We start from the raw sequence: 6,000 nt of genomic DNA on the forward strand, positions 1-6,000 counted from the left end.
ACAGAGCTCGACTGAATGTCCTGTAGGAGCATACGGACCAATTTCCTCAATCCATATATTGGCCTCGATTTTTAAAGCTGACTAGCGGTTTTCAGGATTTCTGCAAGACTACAGGCTGTGTTTACACAGCAGGTAAAAGTAAAAGTGACCCAAATCTTATTGACAAACTGAAACTGAATATGACATTTTTTTTTATTCTAATTTGGGCCACTTCAGTATACACAGCTTTGGAAAAAATGAAGAGAGCACTTCAGTTTCTGAATCAGATTCTCTGATTTATAGCTATTTATAGGTTTATGTTTGAGTAAAGTGGACATTATCGTTTAATTCTATAAACTACAGACAACATTTCTCCCAAATTACAAATAAAAATATCGTCATTTAGAGCTTTTATTTACAGAAATTAATAAACCTCAAATAATGCAGAGAAAACAAGTTCATATTCATTAAGTTTTACATAAAGTTCAGAAATCAATATTTGGTGGAATAACCCTGGTTGGTTTTTAATCACAGTTTTAATGCATCTTGGCATCATGTTCTCCTCCTCCACCAGTCTTACACTTTTGGATAACTTTATTCTGCTTTACTCCTGGTGCAAATATTCAAGCAGTTCAGTTTGGTGGTTTGATGGCTTGTGATCATCCATCTTCCTCTTGATTATATTCCAGAGTTTTTTATTATTTGGTAAAATCAAAGGAACTCATCATTTTTAAGGTTGATATTATTATTGGTAGATTAGTTTTGCTAGAATATCTGTTATGTGAATATCTATATGGTGGAGTAATACTTAAAGAGCTCCAATCAGTGGACCACTATCCTACACTATTAGCACTCCTGTACCAGTTAAAAGTTTGGACACACCTTCTTCGTTAACATTTAACGACTTAAACCTTTGACCCAATAACACCAAAACAGAAGCAAAACAACGTCATAAAGGTTTAAAAAACGTTTTTAAAACTTTATTTCATATTTACTCACCACATTATTCAGTAATAGGGGAAAATTGGAAGGCCCAGTTCATTTCTGATGCTTCTGGCAAGCTTTAGTAACATCTATTTGAAATGCATTGGATTTTGCCTATCAGATATGCATTAAGATAATGCGAAATTGAGTTATCTCTTTTCCATTGCCAGTTCCACTGTCATTTTACATGCACTGGCGCTGAAAACGAGACGGGCGATCTCCAGAGAGCGAGTGCCTCTTCAGTTTTCAGAGGAGGGACTGTGCGCCGGCTGCCACAGCTCCGCTTTAAAGGAATAGTTCAGTGAGGAAATCTAATTTACACACATTTCCCAAAACCCAAATACAGGCGACCAGCCAAGACCATGTTTGACGTCTGAAGTTTCCTTCTTCGGTTTTACACTGGAGCTACGAGACCATTGTAGCTAAGTAGCTCCAAGCAGTAGACTTTCATAATCACACACCTCGCCTCTCTTCAAACCAGTAATCTCTATTAAACATACCTAAACATATTGTTTTTGATACTGTAGAATTCTCTATTTTCTGTAAACATGAACAGATGTACATTTAGTTATATACAGTAGTTATATACAGTACTATACAGCTCTGGAAAAAATAAGAGAACACTTTAAATTGATGAGTTTCTTTCATTTTACCAAATTGAAAACCTCTGGAATATAATCAAGAGGAAGATGGATGATCACAAACCATCAAACCACCAAACTGAACTGCTTGAATTTTTGCACCAAGAGTGTAAAGCATAAAGTTATCCAAAAGCAGTGTGTAGGACTGGTGGAGGAGAACATGGTTTAAGGAAGGTTATTTTGTAATGTTACAGAAATAATATTGTAGGAACATTCTGAAAACGTGATATAATAATGGTTTGCATCCTAACTTTTTAAAATGTTTCTCACGTAATGGAAACTTTAAGGGTAACATTTCCCTGAACTGAAAATGGGTTGTTTCCAGAACATATAAAAACTTTAACTTGACAGACTTGACAGATTAAACATTTTAAGAATGTTGACTGTAACATTCAGAAAACATTCTACTAACTGAAGATTGTTAGTCGAGTCAAGACAGACCGTCTATTTATTTTATCCAGCTTATAATGGAGAACATTATAAGAATGTTTAGGGGGCACCGAGTGGTCCAGTGGTCTAAAGTGCTGCCACTAGGAGCAGGAGGTCGCAGGTTTGAACCCCCACTCATGCAGCTTTACCATCAAGTTGCCGGCGCTCAGAGGGAGCGCAATTGGCCCTGCTCCCTCCGGGTGGGTAGATGGCGCTCTCTCCGCACATCAATCCTAGGGTGATGTCCACAGCACAGGGCGTCTGTGAGCTGATGTATCCGAACCAAGTAACATTCAGAAAAGGTTCTACTAAGCAAAAACAAGTGAATCGGTGGTTACTCTCTTATTGTCTATATTATCTCCGAAGCTTCAGTCCTGACTGAACAGACACTTTATTAAGGATCTTCTTCGTTTTTGAGATAGACTCTATAAGGTCCGTCAGTATCTAGTCAGGCTCAGCAGGAGCAGGAGGCATGTGAATCTCGTGTGGAATGTGATAGGTATTCATGGCGGCGCTCCAGAGCTCTGTATGACAGCGTCGTGCTACAGGTGCCGCGGGTGTCCTCTTTGGCTGTCTCTCGCCGCCCGTCTCTCCAGCTGGACACAGAGCAGGTCCTTGTGCCTCTACTACTAATCATTATCGCTCACGGCAACCGCCATCTGCCTTATCTCTCCTTAAATAAACACACACTCACGCACTCACACAGGGAGACAGAGACACACACACTGAGCCGTCATCTCTACTGCTTGTCTTCACAGCAGTGGCAGTGCGTCAATTCCACACACTCACAAACACACAGCGACAGAGAGAGAGAGAGAAAGAAAGAGAGATAGAGAGAGAAAAAGAGTACAGGCTAGAAAATACAAGAGTGGGTGTGTCTCAATTGCATGCTCTAACACTAACTGTACCAGTAACAAGGTTTTAGGGAAGTAGTACCAAAATTGAAAACAAAAAAAGTGAAACAAACTTGTCTTTTACATGTTTTTAAAGTGTATTTTTATATTTCTATATTGGACTAATGAAAAGTTATCAGTTTGACGAACAAAACAAGGTGTAACACTATAAGGCGCACTTAAAATCCTTTAATTTTCCACAAAATTTTCACTGAAGTACAGCTTTATAAAGGAGTTTCAGTTTAGTTCTCCAGCACCGAGACTGGAGAAGTATTAGCATTAGCCGCTAAGTGCAGAACTAGCGCCATAGAACTCTTTCGCCATTTAGAGGTAAGTATATCAGACTGTAGCCTGCATGTAGCCCCATAAGTGCTATTTCCCCGTTCAGAGGTGAGTAGAGCTGGAGCAGCATTAGCATTATCTGCTAACTGCACTAAGCGCTAGCTTTGCGCTGTTCAGAGGTGAGTATATCAGACTGTAGTCTGTGCGTTTACTGCGTTAAAACAAGCTTATTGTAAAAAAACGCTGGCTAATATCACCCTGGCTTACTCTGAACACTCAGAGTTCCTCGGTGTAACTCTGTCGGGCAGCATTAGCAGTTAGTGGCTAATGCTAATGCTCCAGCCTTAGTGCTGGAGAAATTTGGGAAATCTAAGCTTACTGTAAATAAACGGGAGAGCTTAACGTTAATATACATGTTTATTCCTAAGCTCCTTATGCACAGGCATAAGGCGTGAAATAATTTTTTTGAGTGTAAGATAGCAATGAGCACAGCAAAGCGCCTTGCGTAGGGTGTACGATAGGGCCCTGAGTATCAACAGTCCTTTTCCAGAATCATATACAGCACCTCTAAGAAAGAACTTCATCTATGTCTGTAAGTTCTTATTTCATCATCAATTTCTGATCAATGACTTTGGCAATATTGCTAAGAAAGCAGCGTCGTCAATAAAGCAGAAGCTGAACTGAACTGAAAAAGACAGAAACAGAAACAGAGTGAAATGAAGTGGGTGGGGAAATGAAGGGCAAGACGGTCCTAATGAAGCCATGCAGCAAAACCCTTCCCTGGATATAAACATTGATTTGCTTAATCAATGTTGAGGCTGACTTTGAGCACGTATAGATTTATTTCTGCTTTTCTTTCATGTTTTTTAAGCCTATTGACCAGCAGGGCGTAATGATGTCTGCTTAATCACCCTGCTTTTACAGCTTTCTGAAGCCTTCGCCCCATGCCTTTGTGGGTACACCCGGCCAAACACGCTAGAAGGGAAGACTTCCGGATATCGGACGATGGGTTGACCTGGGAAATGGCCGGGTCAGCTTTTGTGATATATCATCTACTCCAGCTGTTATTGAACTCGGCAATCTCAGAAGTTATCAAAGATGGCATATCAGCTGTTTTCATAAATGCTTAATTGGTGATAAATTTTGCGACCAGGAAGAGCAAGGAAAAACCCTTTCTCTGTGTGGGTGAGCATTATCCTGCTGAAGAAAAATGCCAGTTGCATTAATGCAACACATGTAGTCACAGGATTATGGCGTCACATCAATGCCGAAAGTCGGGGGCGCAAAAATACCTGATTAAAATAACCAAAGATAACCAGCGTTTTTTAAAACATTTTGCGTGTGTAAATGAACTTTTTAGAGCACAAATGTGAAACTCGCGAGCAAAAAACAAGGGAATCACGTGCACACTGATCAGTATATCGCTCTCGAGCTTCATTTTTCTCCCTTTCTGGTGTTGTTTTCCTCTCAAATTCACAGTCCTCCTCGCACGCTATGAGAATTACCCGTGGCTGCTGTTTTTGCTCGAGTGACTTTTTTTACGCTCGAGTGTTGAAACGGGTGGTTTTGACAGTTTGGTGGCGGATCAGGGTCGCCTACCTCAGCGAACGCTATTGGCCGATATCTCCAGGGCTTGTGACAGACCGCCTACTTCCAACCAAGCCCGGGGAGGGTGGAGAAAGAAGGACAGCAGGAGAGTTAGCCAGCTAGCTATGTTAAAATTCAAACAAACCACTGGCGCTGTTTGCCTGGTTTCAGCGCCTGGAGTGACCGGGCTCTACGGAGGCTCATTCCACTGCGCCGGAGAGCGGTTTGTTTGGATTTTAGCATAGTCCCAAATGGTCAAAACCACCCCTTTCAACTCTCGACTGCAAAAAAGTCACTCAAGCAAAAACAGCAGCTGAAGCACCCGAGGAGAACTGTGAATTCAAGAGGAAAAAAAAACACCTGAGAGGAGAAAAATTAAGCTTGTCATTCTCACATTCTAGCAGTTGCATTTATAACTGAAAAGCTGTCTTTAGTGGTTAAAGATTTTAGACCAGGCCACATATTTTATGATTCTCACTGAACCAGACTTAATTTGTTTCTATTGCACTTAAAATGTAGTTTATTCATTTATTGAGTTTATGTATTTGTTGGGTTATGTGTGTACTATCATTGTGGATTCTTACTGGATTTGTTTTTCTCTACAGGCCCCTGGCTGGTGGTCCTCAAACTATCACTGGACTCCAGAGCAGTGGAGATGTGTTGGCTGGAGTGATGAATCATGCTTCTCCTTCTAGATATCTGATGGATGAATCTGGGTTTGGTGGTTGCCAGGAGAACGATGGATTTCTGACTGTGTTGTGGGCAAGTGTAAAGTTTGGTGGAGGGGGGATCATTATTATTGTGGCGTTGGGTTGTTTTCCAGGAGTTGGGATTGACTCCTTTGTTCCAGTGAAAGGAACTCTTAATGCTTTAGCATAACAAGGGATTTTTTGGACAATTTCATGTTCCCAACTTTGCAAGGTCCATAAAGACAACCCCTGGCTTATGTTCCCCAAACTTCCCTGGTGTATACTTACTGCATTATAACTTTTAACTGTGTATTTTCTAAAAATCCAGAAAAAATAACCAAAGTTTTATGGTACCTTATCTCAGCTCATCCTAAATTAAAATTCTCAGTTCATCCCATAATTTCTATGCCCAGCTCAGAAAGCAGACAGAAAAGTATAGTGCCTCTGCATATCACAGTATACACGTACATTCTGATATTCTATCTTCTCATATTCTCTCTCTCTCTCTCTCTTTCT

At 40.5% G+C, this 6,000-nt stretch overlaps 1 long non-coding RNA gene across 1 annotated transcript in view; it reads left to right on the forward strand.

The window, feature by feature from the left end:
* LOC111195152 (uncharacterized) overlaps positions 1-5,669 on the forward strand; it is a 52,915-nt gene extending 47,246 nt beyond the window's left edge. The window contains exon 3 of the long non-coding RNA XR_002651492.2: positions 5,401-5,669. This is a non-coding gene — a long non-coding RNA (uncharacterized LOC111195152). The remainder of the gene's footprint in view (positions 1-5,400) is intronic.
* The last annotated feature ends 331 nt before the right edge of the window (positions 5,670-6,000 follow it).

The sequence above is a fragment of the Astyanax mexicanus genome, chromosome 25 (assembly GCF_023375975.1).
Source record: "Astyanax mexicanus isolate ESR-SI-001 chromosome 25, AstMex3_surface, whole genome shotgun sequence".
Lineage (NCBI taxonomy): Eukaryota > Metazoa > Chordata > Actinopteri > Characiformes > Acestrorhamphidae > Astyanax > Astyanax mexicanus.